General features: G+C 44.6%; 1 protein-coding gene across 1 annotated transcript in view; it reads left to right on the top strand.

Annotated features, from left to right (window-relative positions):
• dnmbp (dynamin binding protein) overlaps window positions 1-18,281 on the top strand; it is a 55,826-nt gene that overhangs the window by 511 nt on the left and 37,034 nt on the right. The window lies entirely within an intron of this gene.

Genomic DNA, 18,281 nt, shown 5'->3' with positions numbered 1-18,281 from the left:
CGGCGTTTTATACTGTAAACTGGAGGTGCTGTAATGCCGACACGCTGGTGTTGACAGTGGAATATGGGCGTATTCTCAGGCTGCTTCAGATTCTGTTCTCGCCAAAGTTTGGCCGGCGGCGCTTCGGTGAGTGAATGCGATGAGGCCAGCTCGAATTAAGCCACGGACCTGAGCCGAATAACTGATGTACACTTAAACGTGTTCCCCTGTGTGGGAGAGCTGCCATGGCTTCAGTGCTCCCTCCCCTGTCACCCGGCTCGCTTATCGTCAGCTGTGCCCCCACGGGAAGACGCTGCAGAAGACTGATGAAGCATGTTTGGGCCACGTAGAAAACTTTTGAGGTGGTGGAGAGATTCGATTATATTCGGTTGTATCCACGCCTTGCTGTTGACGTCATCGGGATCCTTCTGGTAGATCTCAGTTTGTGGTTCCGAGTCTACTGCAGTCTATTTTAGACTGCTCCAACTCTAGCTATTTATTCAAAAAGGTTGAATGGTTGCACACCCACTGTAGTGTTTCTGCATGAATATATTATACTCTCCCCAGGCTGCAAATCACTTTAGTGTGAACATGGTTTAATTGTATTAAAAACCGTTTGCTTGTTTTTGTCTGCAGCTCTTTATTTTGATGGATTTCAGCTATTACTGAAAGTCAGATTCAATGATATTGTTTTAGCAAAGGAAAACTATTTTCAGCTCCCAACTAGAAATACTGCTGTTAGGTGCATCATTTCCATCATTTCAGAATTGAAAATGTCAAACGGATATATTTAGAAATGTATGTGAGTAGTAACAAAGTGAGTGCTTACCTGCTCACTTCTGAGCCAATTTTCTCTCTATGATGTCACTTGAACTATCAAATTGAAAAACTACTAATATTCAACACTAGATATTGTTAACCAAGTGTTATCCAGCCAGGTAGCTGGTACTAAGGTCAGATAACAATATCTTAGACAAAATAGGTGTTAAAATGTGTAAAAAGGAGTATTTTCTTAAAATAATTATTGACACTTGATAATAGAGCACGATTGAAAACATTTTTCCCCCTAGGAGATGGATAGTGCTTATTTTGCAGAAACGGGGCTTTTTTCTGTTGGAAATTTACAATGCAATTCCAAAGCATTCTATTCTATTCTATTCTGTTCATCTTCAAACCACTAAGTCATAGTTATGCTCAGTAATTTGATTTGACAGCTAATCCTTGATTTTAACAAGCACTTCACCACACTTATCTACTTTGTGGCTTGTGGCCACTTCTGGCATTGTAGATCACACTTGAAGATGTAATTGACTACACCACATGCATTCTTGGACAACCTTAATGTTAACAACATGATTTGAATGTCTAATTAAGTCTAGCTTTCTAAACGTGTTTGTTGCAGATGGTTTACCAGCTATGCATGTAATACATATGTCTGTTTTTCATTAACCATAATTGCTTTGGATGTGCTATGCAATGCATTGGCAGAAAGGCCATACATTGTAAAAGGTACTGGTTATTTAGAGGCGCCTCGAAGAATGGAAAGGTGGCTTTGAGAATGACTGGGTTTCGTGGGTGACGTGGTTGATCTTCCATGACATAGTTTGCTACAAAGAGCAAGGGGATAACTATTAAAATGAATAATCTGCTCTCTACTATCCAATTTGGGTCAGGTGTACAGCTTGAGTTGAGTAAAGCTGAATTGTGCTATGCATACAGTGACTTGTCTTGGTGCATGCTCAACAATCCAGGTAGGGAAATATCAGAAAGTTGAATCAGTTCATCTGGACACAACATTTATTGGGAGAAACGTTTCATTGCTCATCTAAGTGGCCTCTTCAGTTTCATCTGACTGCAGGTATCCCCCAATCTTACAAACAAGTTGCAAGGGGTCGTTGTGCAACTGTATTGTTTATAATGGCGGGGATACCTGCAGTCAGGTATGTCATACATGACGTTCATCCACATGCTCCTCTCCTGTCGTCAGCCTCCAAGTGTGTGAACCTGAATCTGTATGAGTATATAGTATAAGAAATATTTAAATAATTCACGATTGAGGCAAAACACCTGTATCTTGCAATTATGTTGAGGATGATATCATTCACTTCTTTTGAACCCAGAGTTAATTAAAACATTGTCGGGCACCATTCAGAATCCTTATACGAAAACCTAACCGATCACTTCGGTATTGAGTGATGTGAAGGGACACTACGGTTATGGCAGGAAACGCGTACATGCAGAAGTGCCAAATAAAGTCATTTTTATCTTGTTGGAAGCCATGGTTTGCATTTTTTTTCTTCAGTTATACATATTAAGACATGTCTGACGGTATTTTATTCTTGAAGAGGAAATATTTATTTATATAATGGTTTTTGAAGGCTTAAACAGTTGCTAGACTGTTGAAGCCCAGTGCGAATATTCAGCAAAGCTGTATGCTTTCTCTCAATACTGGAGCGATCAGTGATATTTTTGTCTGGATGATTCCAAATTTTGCCTGACAACATTTTAATGAGGTCTGGCTCAGACAGGAAAAAAAGGGTATTTATCTGGCATTTGTTAGCGGGATGCCTGAAGCTTTAAGCACAGAAACGTTAGAGAGGCACATAGAAAAAAAATGCTTGTCTTTGCTCATTTTGAAAAGAGAAGCCATGATACCTGTCTGTCTGTCTGTCCCTATGAGGTAGTTTGGCGTTCAGAACGCACACATCCCCCCCCCTTCTTGTTGAATTATTGAAATGAGGGAACAGTGTCTTCTATCTGGGCTTGGCAGCAAGGACATATGAGATGTTTGTGTCAGTTTGCATGTGTTGCGATACACACAGCGCACACTGTGCTTTGGCGGTCCAAAGTAATCCAGTCATTGAAGTAATGCCATGTGTGTATCTTCTTGTCAAATGCTAAAAGCCATAACAGTGTAGGAGTATCACCACATTTTGGCCATTTTCACTGCTAAATGGCAAATGGACTGCATTTATATAGCACTTTTCTTGTCTACCGACCGCTCAAAATGCTTTACAATGTATGCCTTACGTTCACACACACATCCTTATCCGATGCAAGGGTGTAAGGACAGGATGTTGTGTTGCTGTAAAAGGCCCCTGAGGCAAATTTGTGATATTGGGCCATACAAATAAAATTGACTTGACAGTCATACACTGATGGAGGAGGCTGCCAAGCAAGGCACCAACCTGCTCATCAGAAGCAGTTAAAGGTTAAGTGTCTTGTTCAAGGACACTTCAACGCGCTGTCGGGAGGAGCTGGGGATCGAACCAGGAACCTTCCTGCTCTACCTCCTGAGCCATGCTTCTCCACTTGCTGACCGACATTATTTTACACTAGCATCTTATGGCAAAATGAGCGGCACGGTGGTGCAATGGTTAGCGCCGTCACCTCACAGCAAGAAGGTCCTGGGTTCAAGCCCCGGGGTAGTCCAGCCTTGAGGGTCGTCCTTTCTGTGTGGTTTGCATGTTCTCCCGTGTCTGCATGGGTTTATGTATAGTGCAAACCCTCTAACTGTAAGACAGTTAAAGATGACTTTGCAGAAGAAGCTATGATTTTCCGTCCTGTTATTGCAAAGCATCACATCAGAGAAAGATCTCAGCAAGTCTAAATGTAAGAATGGTAGAAATGGCAGCAATTCCAACAGTCTGTCGGCAGAACATTAGCTGAACTGGTAAACAGGCAGGAGGGAAAATATACGAACCCGAGGAGGATCAGAATCAGAAATACTTTATTAATCCCCGAGGGGAAATTTGGTGAAGGGAAAAAAAGAGCAAATGTGATGGACTATTTGAGGGAGAGGGGATGTGGCAGGCTCATCAGCTTCTTCATGCTGTGTGTGTGTGTGTGTGTGTGTGTGTGTGTGTGTGTGTGTGTGTGTGTGTATGTATATATATATATATATATATATATATATGTATATATATATATATATATATATATATGTATATATATATATATATATATATATATATATATATATATATATATCACGTTGCACTAGCCAGCATGTGAATCGTGTTGATATGGTGCCAGGGTTTGTATTGGTCATAAGAAATTGTGCCGCGTCTCGCTCAGATTAATTCGTGGTGGCGTTAATTAGAAAATGCTGCCACAGAGACAGGGAACATGAGCTGTAGACAAATTCAAGTCATCCATGAGCACCGTATGACGAAGGCGATAAGAGAGACAGGAGGAATTTTTTTGATAATTAGTGACCTTTCAGGTTTGGGTAGTAGTGGACATCCACAACTCAACAGAGCTGACTTACTCTGCTGTGTCACTGAATGCAGAAGGTGACATTGTATTTTTTTTATTTTTGGATTTTTCCTCCCCCGTTGCACTTGGCCAATTACCCCACTCTTCTGAGATGTCCCGGTCGCTGATCCGGGGAGGGCTGCAGACTACCACATGCCTTCTCCCATACATGTGGAGTCGCCAGTCGCTTCTAATCACCTGACAGTGAGGAATTTTGCCAGGGGGACGTAGCACGTGGGAGGATCACGCTATCCCCCCCCCCCTCCGACCGACCAACCAGAGGAGGCGCTAGTGCATCAACCAGGACACATACCCACATTCGGCTTCCCACCCGCAGACACGGCCAATTGTGTCTGTAGGGACGCCCAACCAAGCCGGAGGCAACATGGGATTTGAACCGGGATCCCAATGTTGGTAGGCAACGGAGTAGACCGCTACGCTACCCGGATGCCCTGACTTTATATTTTTAAATCAACTTGGAAGCATGGCACTGGCATAATTGAAGCTTTTCATGGAAAGCACAGGCGTTCAAAGATGTTGGTGGAAACAGACTTGCACAGGAAGACTGATACAGCAGTGATGGAGAGACATTCATGCAGACATGGAGTTATACAGTTGGAAAAGAAAGAGACAAACAGGTAGGCATGCAGACATGTTGAACAGATATACAGACAGAGGAAAAAAGTACTCCATTTATTTTCTGCATGTGTTGTCAGTGCCAAAAGAGCAAATGTGTCTTCGTCTCACTTGGAGTAAATCACCTTAGTCCTAGAACAGTAACGCAAAATTGATCTTATTTGTCACTGAGATGGCGCCAAAAAGTGTTCCTGGAGGACATTGCCTGATAGGACTAATTAAAAGGCGGATGGGTTTCGAGCTTTTGCAAAAAACTGCAGTAAAGTCCCTGCAAGTTTAGAAATTATACAAAGTGAATTCTGCTGTAGAGTAGGTTACAGCTTTAAGATCCGGAGTGAGTGAGTGAGTGAGTGAGTGAGTGAGTGAGTGAGTGGAGAGAGAGAGAGAGGAGAGAGAGAGAGAGAGAGAGAGAGAGAGAGAGAGAGAGAGAGAGAGAGAGAGAGAGAGAGAGAGAGAGAGAGAGGAGAGAGAGAGAGAGAGAGAGAGAGAGAGAGAGAGAGAGAGAATATCAAGGGTCTTGTAGGGACAGACTTGACATTTAAAGGACTGGCTTGTATTTGTGCCTTCATCTAATGGGAAGGGAGAGTTACAGCCAATTGTCCTGACCTTTTTATCTAGAACTGACGAGGTGTGTGTGTGTGTGCACGTGTGCATGTGTGTTTTGTTTCCTTCAGACACATAAGTTGAGCTCGGTGTTTCTTGAGCATGCTCAGTAACACACTGGAGGTCGTCCACCATTGCTAATGCCACCCAGGTCTCTGCACAGTATTGGGTAGTACAAAGCGTATCCAGAGGTAGACCGTGTTGTTTAAATGTCAGTAACACAAATCTTAAAGCCAGAGTCTGCTCTAAATGTCAACCTTACACAGCTGAAGGAGAACTTTGGTCTTAACCTTTGGAATTAATGCGAACTTAGCACTGCCATTACAGTGAATACCATTGCATTGCAAATATTAAGGAGCTTAGGTAACATAGTCTTGATATGAAGAATTCCTAAAAATGCTGCAAATTAATCTCGATTTGAAATCAGGAGTTTCTTCAAAGACAGTAACTGGGGAAATTGTATTGTGTGGACTAGAGGTTATCTTGCATTTTTACAACAGCATGATTCAATTTATCATAATTCTTTTTTTGTGAAATACCAGATGTTGATTAGAGCCAGACCCGTGGACTTCTTACATTCATTTTCACCCATACGCTGCCATGCACTGCATTATCATCTGCAGAAACAAATGACACAGCTGTCTCATGAGCGCCTGTCTTTATTTCATAGGCAAGTGGTTCAGTGATTGATTCCTCAGTCATCATCCTAGATGTTACCACTAGACCATTTACAACAGCAGAAGAAGAACTGATTGGTCATACACAGTCCACAAATGTCAAAATCCAGTCACTCGTCGAGGTGGTCTTGTTTTTTGTTTTTCTCCAGCTTTGGAAGCAACTTGTTCATGTTGAGAAGTCAAGATTGGGTTGGGTAAAATCATGGGAACAACGTGTGAATTCCTGGTAGGTTTCTGCTTCTAGAACACATGCACTTTTTTTGACATTTTTTTTTTCAGAACGTTTCGAATGATCTCAGAGAGATCAGTTACGCAACAACTCATATGTAAACCATTAGGCGCAGCAGTAGATGGGGTGCGGCATATCCTCGGGCACCTCTGGGGTCCTCTCAGGGAAAACCTTCTGCCTTTCCAAACAGATTCCCGTAACCTTGACGATACTGTCATGACCCTCTCAGCACAACCATCCGAGTAGTCTCCTTCCCCATGGAAATGTTTATGCAAAAGAGGAGCTCCTCCCTGTGTGTGTCTGTGTTTGTGTGTGTGTGTGTGTGTGTGTGTGTGTGTGTGTGTGTTTGTGTGCGCCATGCAACACATTAAAATTCAACACAGGCTCATCAGAGAGTGGAATAAGAAACGATTGTGTTTGGGAGAAGGGGAGAATTTGAGAAAGAAAGAAAACGGCAGAGAAGTGGAGTCGGGGAGATGGAGGGATTACCTCGGGGAAAATGTCTCAGCCACACTGCCAAAACATCAGAGAAAAGTGAATGAAAATGAAAACACTCGGGCTGAGAAAGATTTATTGAGTCAGTTGGACCTACATACCTCCCAGTACTTTCCAAAGACCAGCCCAGCGTTGCCCCGACATGCATGCATGCATGCAGCAACGGTGACCCCAGTTTTACCAGAGCTTTCTGTGCTACAGGATGGAAAACACCGTGAAAGTGTGTCAGCCATGGTGTTAACTCACACCAAAGCAGCACTGGCACGACTTTTCTCATAAAAATTGCCCTATTTTTAAACCTTACCAAGATTTTGAATTTATCTTTTTTTATTTTGTGTTTTTTTTTTCACCCCCTGTGCCAATCCAGGGAGGGCTGCAGACTACCACATGTTTCCTCTGATACATGTGGAGTCGCCAGCTGCTTCTTTTCACCTGGCAGTGAGTTTCACCAGGAGGACATAGCGCATGGGAGGATCACGCTATCCCCCCCCCCCCCCCCCGAACAGGTGCCCCGACCGACCAGGGGAGGCACTAGTGCAGCGACCAGGACACATACCCACATCCAACTTCCCACCCGCAGACACGGCTAATTGTGTCTGTAGGGACACCCGACCAAGCCGGATGTAACACGGGGATTCGAACTGGCGATCCCTGTGGTCGATCCCCCAGAATAGACCGCCACGCTACCCAAACTGAATCAATCTTTGAATTATGCCGGGGGACTGAATTCAGGCTCGGAGAACAAAATAGCCCTTTCCCCCAGTGCTTCACCGCTAGAAAAGCTTGTTTAAAAAAAAAAGAAAAAGAACAAAAAAACACGACACCACCCCTCTAACTACCTCAGTTGTTTTCTCCATCTGTCCAAAGGGGATGAAAGAGAGAGGAAGAAGGCAATAAATAGAGAGAGGGGTGGGGGGGAGGGGGTTAAGTGGGTGGAGGTGTGGCAGTATTAAGGAGTGGCGGATGACTGATGATGAAAGGATGCGAGCTGGACTTGTCCTGCCTTGTCCCAGCTCGCTTTTGGTCAAGAGAGAAAGCAGCCTCCGCTTGTGCTGCAGGGTCAAAGCAGCCTAGTCAAGGTTTATCCGAACCTTTCCTTGCACGACCTGGAGCCAGTAGAAAAGGGATAGTGGTTTCACTGGTATGAATGGTCACGTCTGGTAACGGCGGTATTTATTAACCTCGCCTTCCTGAGCCTCTGGTCATTAAATCTTAATGTGGCTGCTGGCTATCGGAATGGAAATGTTCAGAAAGTAGATGTTCCTTACTTTCTAATCTATTGATAAAAAAAAAGTGTTGGGCTCTAATGAATCTAGGTGTAAACGGCTTTAAAGAAATTTTTGCTGTGCCCCCCCCCCCACGAGCATTTTAAGTTGGTGCAGACCTGCCGTGGGGTTTTTCGAGTGCGTGTCAGGCCTTTATTCAGCCCTCTCTCTCTGTTTTGCAGCGCTGTGTTTATTCGTCTGCACGTCGCCAAATATTTCAACAGAGTTTGGCAGATTTGGGCGGCTCTTTACTCGGGTTGCCAGATATGTTCTTTTTGGACATTTGGGCGAGGCCGCACTGTTCTGTCTCATCTGCCTGAAATGCACTATAAAACCGTACCACTATAAAACCCTCCTCCGTCCTGTCCCTAATTTGCTACACAGACCGCCGATGGAGGCTCTCATTTCATCATGTCATTCCTTTTATCATTTATTTTAGCAGATTTTTCCATGATAATGAAGCCTATGAAATTCTGCTTTCCCAGACCCCCTGGCATCCTCTCATTCCAGGGCTGCACGATAAAGGCAAAAATGATGATAATCCCAATTCCTTCACTAAATATTGTTATCACCGTTATTAGTCTCCATTTCAGGGAACAAAATTACTTTAATGCACATTTGCAACTTGTTAACAATGGGGCTCTTAGTTCTTTTTCTCTTTACTCATCACCACATTTTTCCAAAAAACACTGTTATGTTGGACTTCTCTCTTTCCCATCTGTTGCTGTAGACTTCTCTCATTTTGGTCACATGGGTGCATGTTGTGCATTCAAGTTTTACGATTGGTCAAGTGTAATTGTTTTGGCAACGTGACTCTCAGATGCAATAAAGATAGAATTGGAACACTTCCATATCTTCGTTCCAACCCTCACCTATGGTCATGAGCTTTGGGTGGTGACCGAAGGGGTGAAATTGCGGGTACAAGCGGCTGAAATGAGTTTCCTCCGTAGGGTGTCTGGGCTCAGCCTTAGAGATAGGGTGAGGAGCTCAGACATCCAGAGGGAGCTCGGAGTAGAGCCGCTGCTCCTTCGCATCGAAAGGAGCCAGTTGAGGTGGTTTGGGCATCTGATTAGGATGCCTCCTGGGCGCCTTCCTTTGGAGGTTTTCCGGGCACGTCCAAGGGAGGAGACCCCGGGGTAGACCCAGAACTCGCTGGAGGGACTACATGTCCAATCTGGCCTGGGAACGCCTTGGGATTCCTCAGGAGGAGCTGGAGGGCGTTGCTAGGGAGAGGGATGTCTGGAGTGCTGCCACCGCGACCCGACCACGGAGAAGCGGCTGATGATGAGATGAAATGACTTCAATATCTCTGAATTACACAATTATTAATTGTGGAAACATAAAATCCCAATACTTGATTATTTGCGATTAATTGTGCAGCCCTAATATATGTTTTATATATATACACTCACTGGCCACTTTATTAGGTACACCTTGCTAGTACCGGGTTGGACCCCCTTTTGCCTACAGAACTGCCTTAATCCTTCGTGGCATAGATTCAACAAGGTACTGGAAACATTCCTCAGAGAGTTTGGTCCATATTGACATGATAGCATCACGCAGTTGCTGCAGATTTGTCGGCTGCACATCCATGATGCGAATCTCCCGGTCCACCACATCCCAAAGGTGCTCTATTGGAGTGAGATCTGGTGACTGTGGAGGCCATTTGAGTACAGTGAACTCATTGTCATGTTCAAGAAACCAGTCTGAGATGATTCGAGCTTTATGACATGGCGCGTTATCCTGCTGGAAGTAGCCATCAGAAGATGGGAACACTGTGGTCATAAAGGGATGGACATGGTCAGCAACAATACTCAGGTAGGCTGTGGCGTTGACACGATGCTCAATTGATACTAAGGGGCCCAAAGTGTGCCAAGAAAATATCCCCCACACCATTACACCACCACCACCAGCCTGAACCGTTGATACAAGGCAGGATGGATCCATGCTTTCATGTTGTTGACGCCAAATTCTGACCCTACCATCCGAATGTCGCAGCAGAAATCGAGACTCATCAGACCAGGCAACGTTTTTCCAATCTTCTATTGTCCAATTTTGGTGAGCCTGTGCGAATTGTAGCCTCAGTTTCCTGTTCTTAGCTGACAGGAGTGGCACCCGGTGTGGTCTTCTGCTGCTGTAGCCCATCTGCCTCAAGGTTCGACGTGTTGTGCGTTCAGAGATGCTCTTCTGCATACCTCGGTTGTAATGAGTGGTTATTTGAGTTACTGTTGCCTTTCTGTCAGCTCGAACCAGTCTGGCCATTCTCCTCTGACCTCTGGCATCAACAAGGCATTTTCACCCACAGAACTGCCGCTCACTGGATATTTTCTCTTTTTCGGACCATTCTCTGTAAACCCTAGAGATGGTTGTGCATGAAAATCCCAGTAGATCAGCAGTTTCTGAAATACTCAGACCAGCCCGTCTGGCACCAACAACCATGCCACATTCAGAGTCACTTAAATCACCTTTCTTCCCCTTTCTGATGCTCGGTTTGAACTGCAGCAGATCGTCTTGACCATGTCTACATGCCTAAATGCATTGAGTTGCTGCCATGTGATTGGCTGATTAGAAATTTGCGTTAACGAGCAGTTGGACAGGTGTGCCTAATAAAGTGGCGGGTGAGTGTATATATATATATATAGTTTCAGATGTTATGGAAGAAAACACGCAGGTCGGCAAGGTCAGCGGGAGAAAAACACGGTCCAGAAAGTAAAAACCCTAACCGTGTCTTTACTCCACCCATGTATTAAACCATCAGATTGCGCTGACTAGTTTCCCAAATCAGCCGGTTTAATACATGGAGGGAGTAAAGACACGGTTAGGGTTTTTACTTTCTGGACCGGGGTTTTCCACCTCTGGCAAGGATTATGTCATCATGCCGCGAGAGGTTTTCTAAGACAAAGTACTGACCTCTCGCAGCATATGGTTTGCCGGGCCACATGACTTGTGTCGACAACTGTCAGCCAGACGGAGCTCCCCCTTCCCCCACCACCGCCACTACACACACAAACACACAGGCATGCATGCACCATCTCTCCCCTGTTTATCAGACGTGCTGAACAGCCAGACAGTGAAAAGTAAAGGAACAAATGCCCCACTGTTTTTAATGTCCAGAACCATCCGCCGGCTGCCCACCTGTTTTGGCTGTTTTGCTTTGAGCTGAATGCGTTTTAGTGGATGCAGCATTCTGGACGGGAACAGCGCATTGGTACGCAGCACAATGAGTCATCAGTAAACAATCAGGAATATCAAAAGGCATTAACTGCTACCCAGGCCACTCCAGAGCATTCTGCCGGTTTGTCTGTGTGTGTGTGTGTTGTGTGTGTGTGTGTGTGCGCGCGCGCGCGTGTGTGTTTTTATCCATGCGCAGGCAGGTGCCAGTCGAACCGCTCAACATGTGTTTGAATAGGATGGAATGGTATGTACATGATGCACCAGCACGAGCCTTGTCCTGGCAGGCAGATAAAGAGGTGGGGGCTTCATTGTTGGCATGAAATGACCCTATTCGATGAAAAGACATAGGCAGTCAGCAGATCCCATTTCCTCCAACACGTGCGTACACACACACACACACACACACACACACACTCATAAAAAAAAAACAGACTCGCACAGTGCCCCACTTTCAGTATTTTATGCTATCACCAAACTTTTGAAAATGGTCATTTATGAGTTTGCAGGTTTGGTACTGAGATGATATGGTGCCCTCATCAATAGGGACATTTTGCTGGGCTCTTATCATGCAAATAGTCCATAGTAAAAGTGAGAAGGCAAGATGGAGTTAGGTTGAGGAAGGTCAAACTGCTGTAGTGCTGTGAGTGGATTTATCTTTGCTGTGTCATCTTGAAACGTGTCCTTCAGAACCCATCCAGAACAATGCAGTCTGCCCCTTTTCAACCTACTCAGATTCCCCTATGTCTCTGCCCCTATACACTCCCTGCCCTTATACACTCCCTGCTGCGCTATCTGCCTATGACCGCTTGTATCAGACCAAAAACCCTGGTACTGGTGTGCAAGGCCATCCCCACACCTTCATGTCCCAAATCAGCTACATAATCCCCTTCTCTCTCTCTCTGTGTCTCTCTCTCTGTCTCTCACAGATGACTCAGGTAGATATATAGATGTTTACCATGGTGGGTAGTGATACAGACAAGGTAAAGTTGAGTCACTAAAGAGTAATGGAGGCGCAAGGGTCATCTCCCTGGTCATACAGTTGGTGCTTTGTCCCACTGTCAGCTGTGTGTGCGTGTGGGTGTGTGCACGCGCGCAACAGCTGTTGATTTAGCTGTCTGTCGTAACCCCGCCACTTTCCTCAGGACAGTGCCAAGTGGCACACATTAGTCCCACACACACAAACACACACACACACATTCCCCATTCAGTCCATCTCTCTTTCAGTCTTTCTTTTTAAAGCATGTCATTAGTCTGCAATTTATGCAGTGCAGCCTTGTCTCTTCTCAACTTGGTTTGACTGCGATAAGCTGAGTGCTTCCTCGTGTAAAAGCTGAATCATTTTATTTTTCTAATTCAGGTTGAATTCAAGGCTAGGAAAAATTAGCGAAGATAAAGCTTACATGTTTTGCATATGACCCCTTAAAATTATATTTCATTGCAACAGAAGAGTTTCATGTTTGTGCCTCTACGGTGGTGGATTGGTGACCGGCCATGAATATCACTGGAATTCTCATCACCAACACGGAAAGCTAATTTTGCATAGAGAGTTGTGTACTTATAGCATTACTAAATCCTGCCTATTCGACCAATGGGCTTTTTAGCTTGCAAGAAAGTTTACTTAGATGAGCCAATAAGCAGCAGCTGGGTAATAGGGCACTAATAATGAAAAAGCATGGTATCTTTAGACCAATGGTTTTCATTTCCGTCCTCGGATACCATCAATAATGCTTTCTTTTTTTGTGTGGCTTTTTCTCCCCAATTGTGTCCGGCCAATAACCACACTCTTCTGTGCTGTCCCAGTCACTGCTCCACCTCCTGTGCCGATCCGGGGAGGGCTGCAGACTACCACATGCCTCATCCGATACATGTGGAGTCGCCAGCCGCTTCTTTTCACCTGACAGTGAGGAGTTTCACCAGGGGGACGTAGCACGTGGGAGGACCCCGCTATGCCCCCAGTTCCCCCTCCCCCCAAACAGGCACCCCGACTGAATAGAGGAGGCGTTAGTGCAGCGACCAGGACACATACCCACATCCGGCTTCCCACCCGCAGACACAGCCAGTTGTGTCTGTATGGACGCCTGACCAAGCCGAATGTAACACGGGGGATTCAAACCGGTGATCCCCGTGTTGGTAGGCAACAGAATAGACCGCTATGCTACCTGGATGCCCAAATGCTGCTGGTTTCTATCGTGCCAGGGGGTCGATTTATGTTCGCCTGTTGTCCCTGGTGGAAAATCCTCCATCACTGGACGGCTGGTATACCTGACAAAACAGGTGGATGCAATGAACTACCTGGCAGAATAGAAGATATCAGCACTGCGGTTCCCATAGGACTTTGTTAGAGCCTCAGGGGTCAATGTTATTTTCAAAATGTAATCTTAACCCTTTATGGCTTGCTATATTCAGATGATAATCTGTGGTGGTTCACATGAGTGCTCAGAAACATAATCCAAGTGTGTTTAGATTTACTTAGCATCCTACATTTGAAGAATATAAATTGATAATGTCATTGTCTTGATCCAATATGAACAGTTTTTTTTAGATATGGAAGATGATTTATAATGAGCTATTCCAATACTTGCTCACTAATATTGTTGTCTTGTAGTTTACCCAAGAGGTTATCGATTTCTCAAAAATGTCCATCAGCTCACTGTGTTGTTTTTAAAAAAAAAAAATTTTTTTTTACTTTTAACTGTATCATTTGTCATTTTTATTTGTGTTGGAAAAACTGGAATTTTGATAAATGTAATCTGTCATTCTCCATCCCTGTGAATTATGTGTTCCAACACATTCCTTTTATAAAGCAAGGAGCGATTGTTATCTTCGGCGTTTGAGTCTGTATTCGTGAAATTGTCTTGTCAAGTCTGTGCCAGGATATTCGAGAGCCACGTGAAGTTTACGGTTTCTTATCAGGATGCCATAAATCTGGATGGGTGTGTACCATCTCTTTCTGTTATGATAGCAATGCCAGTCTAGGTGTAAAATGGCCCTTGTACTCTCCTAAGGAACATTCCCAGTGCCAGATATAAACAGGCAACACTTGTGGGTCAGTTGTCAATCTATAAGGTTGTACTGATGAGCTGTTTGTATACACGTTTGGCAATGGTGGACATGGTTTTTACCCATGTATAGAGGACACACAATATGTATTCGCTCCTATGTCCCATTTTGTTTAATCGAAGGGAAACAAAATGGTTATTTTGACTGACAAGCTGATGAGCCATTAACAAATTCGTGCTTTTTCTTTCTCTGTGTAAGTGATTAAGTATGTGCGTACCTCTGCATGTGTAGGTTATGCATACCGTATTTCCCGGACTTCAAGTCGCACTGGAGTATAAGTCGCACCCGGCAAATAATGTAGTGTTGCGAGTAAAAAAGCACATATAAGTTGCATTTATATGGCGGTACAGTATTTTTAATTGAGCCACGAGACTAAAAAGTGCCATCTAGTGGCTCTAGTTGAAATGCAGTGTAGTCGTCCGACAAAATTACATTGTATAAATCGCTTTGTTATATAAGTCGCAGGACCAGCCAGATGAGTTAAAAAAAAAAACAGCGACTTATAGTATGGGAAATTGTGTGTGTGTGTGTGTGTGAGAGAGAGAGAGAGAGAGAGAGAGCGAGAGAGAGAGAGAGACTAAATTTAGGCACTAAGGGCCAGGCGGAACGCATCAGAAATCAAAGCCAAACCACAAAATAAACTGAACTCAGTCTGTCTATATCAGTAAGAGTTCAGTACCTTTGCAGTAGTCAGTGCTGTTTGTACTCTGAATCAGTCTCGGCGATGTAGAACTGATACTGGTACCTTTTCTGTTGAAAGCTACCGAAGCAGTGATGAGACACCCACCTTGTTGATGGCTTTTAATATGAAGGTACCCCCAGATCATAATGGCCTAAGGTTAACTTATTCTCTGTTGATTTTGAAACTGGAAATGCAGGCCAACAGCATAATTATGTAGTAGTTGGATAAAAGTCAAGAAATGCCTATGAGCGAACAAGTGTTATGATTGTGAAAAAACTATTTACCTTTAACTTATGATGAATTACTTGTGTTGGAACAGGTTCATGACCATTGAATATTTTGTGCTTGTGTATGTGTGTGTGTGTGTGTTTGTTTGTGTGTGTGTGTGTGTTCAGTGAGATAAGGTGAACCACATACAGCTGCGGTTGAAATCGATCTGACTCCTTTGCAAACCGGGAGTTTGTACCGTCCTCTGTCCAGGGCAGTGTGTCAGTCACCCAGCATGCGGTGCAGTGGGCGACAGACCCGTAAATAAAACTAAGACGCTTGACATGACACCAAAGATGAGCTTCAAGAGCGTGCACGTCTCTGCCTATTGTTCTGGGAGTGGTAGTGCACGTTTTCTGTGTGCGATTTCCTTGAGTTCATAGGTTTGTCATGGAGATGGCCTGGTGGAGTCGATTGTGATGTGCAAGAGTCAAGTAGCGGACAGCGCTGACAGTGGGAGAGCTAACACGTAATGGGTGTTATTATTATTATTATGATGGTAAGGCGACCGTCCGACACTGTGGACAGCTAATTTTGTGCTGCCAGAAATAATCACATCTAAGCCAATGGCAAACAGCCGACTTATCCTCTCAGTAACAATGACATGACAAGCAAAACTGGAAACCACATCACGCAAACACAGGAAGCATAATTCTCAAGTCTTGTCACACACTGAGATAATTATAACTTGTTCAACAAGATGATAAGCAAGAGATGGTTTCTTGTAGATCAGTGCTTGTTAAATGTAGGATTTTTTTTTGTCGAACCCTTCCCTGAAATCGACTTTTCACTGTCGTCCCATTCTCCCCCCCTTTTTCTCCCCAATTGAATTTGGCCAATTACCCCACCCTTCCGAGCCATCCCGGTCGCTGCTCCACCCCCTCTGCTGATCCGGGGAGGGCTGCAAACTACCACATGCCTCCTCCGATACATGTGGAGTCGCCAGCCGCTTCTTTTCACCTGACAGTGAGGAGTTTCACCAGGGGGCCGTAGCGCGTGGGAAGATCATGCCATTCCCCTCAGTTCCCCCTCCCCCTCGAACAGGTGCCCCCACCGACCAGAGGAGGTGCTAGTGCAGTGACCAGGACACATACCCACATCCGGCTTCCCACCCGCAGACACGGCCAATTGTGTCTGTAGGGTCGCCCGACCAAGCTGGAGGTAATACAGGGATTCGAACCAGTGAGCCCCGTGTTGGTAGGCAACGGAATAGACCGCCACGCCACCCGGACGCCCTGCAATCCCATTCTTGCACCTTCAGATTGTTTGAGCTGATGGCTAGATCACTATCATTGCCTGTTTCTGTGTAAGTAATGTTGAAAGATGAGTCATCACCATTTTTCATGTCGGAGCACGTTTCCGCTGAAGTCGTTCCAGTGTGTCCTCCAGACAGATGTTGTTTCATCTGTGCTAAAGTCAACCAGTTGACAGGCTTGTTGAAAACATGCAGATGACTAAATACTGCCTTGTTTCTACATTTGCTTGTACTTGCCATCCTGAGTTTGAAGAGCATTAAGGAACTAACAGATGAAAGCCCTCAAAGCTGACCTCGGTCAGGCTCACTTTAAATCATCAGATCCTGCAGCTTGTTAATTCTTTACACATTTTATGCGTTCATTTCTACCATAGAAGATGTAGACTCCTGTCCATAGCAGGTTTGTCATGCTCTCCAAATGTGCACGTTCCTCAAGGATAGAGTGCCAATTCTACGCTTAGCAGTTTGAAAATGCTGAACGTCGGTGGGATTATATTCAAGGACTAAATGAAGCATAAGAACGCGATCCTTAACACAGGAGGAAGTAGAAATAACATTTTACTTTCAAGCACTATTTTCTTTCTGCAGGAAGTTACACCACACACACACGTGCGCGCGCACACACACACACACACATTCTTGGCTTACTTTAGCTAATAACTCGTCTAGGGTTTCATTGTGTCTTTAACACTGGGTGGTGTTGTGTTCACAGCACTGCAATGAGTTGTGAGCAGCGACCACTCTTGTTATGCAAAACCCCTGACCTTCACCGAGCCTGCAAACAACCTGCCAAGCACACACACACCTCTCTCTCTCTCTCTCTCTCTCTCTCTCTCTCTCTCTCTCTCTCTCTCTCTGTGGTCAGCTGACCCCTCTAGCCACTTGAAAACCTCATCCAGTTTAACCTGAGCCCCCCTGTCCTCTCCCAATAGACAGCAGCATTGAGCTGGGTTGGAGCCCTGTTACTCTTTCCTCTGGGTTTGGCCGTCACACTGAACAGAGGCCCCATTGACTCACAAACTACAGCTCTCTTCTCTCATTTCCCCTCTTTCAGTCTGTCCATCCACACCTGTGGTTGGTCTGTCATGACAGAATAAATGAGAGGAGCTTCAGTGGTGAGCTATTGCTAGATTTTTGTTGTGTGTGTGTGTGTTGTTTTTGTCATAGTGTTTCTTGGCTGTGTTAACTGGAATAGTTTAGTGTTCATAAGCTAATTTGAATCAGAATCTGTTTTTGGCGCTAAAAATGGCGAAATGTTTTTCACAAAAATACGAGAAGTGGAAGGAGAAACACCCTGTATAAAAAAAGATGAGGCTCCTTGGTTGCAAAGTAAACTGATTTTTTTTTACATTGTGAAAGTGAGTGTATTGAACATAGCCGTGCTTCGATCATCAACGGCCTCCTCATCTTCATGTTCTTGTCCTTTTTTGTTGGCCACATGCGTCTGAGAAAATATCATGTCAGCCTGTAATAAAGCCCGGAAACTAACTACCAAACAAATTTATTATATAAAATACACCTTTTTAATTCTGTTCTTTATCAACTTCTCTTAGGCCTCCTCAAAATGGGGTGCAGATTTGACTTTGAGCTTTGTTACTAAAGCCTTAACTGGCTTGACCAGTATGTAGATGTCAGACCTCCTCCATCGCCCCGTCACCATCAGGGCCCCTTAGGTCCTCTGATCAGAGTCCTTCACGTCTTC

Source organism: Lampris incognitus, chromosome 17, assembly GCF_029633865.1.
Source record: "Lampris incognitus isolate fLamInc1 chromosome 17, fLamInc1.hap2, whole genome shotgun sequence".
Classification (NCBI taxonomy): Eukaryota; Metazoa; Chordata; class Actinopteri; order Lampriformes; family Lampridae; genus Lampris; species Lampris incognitus.
This window is presented reverse-complemented; position numbering and strand designations above follow the sequence as displayed.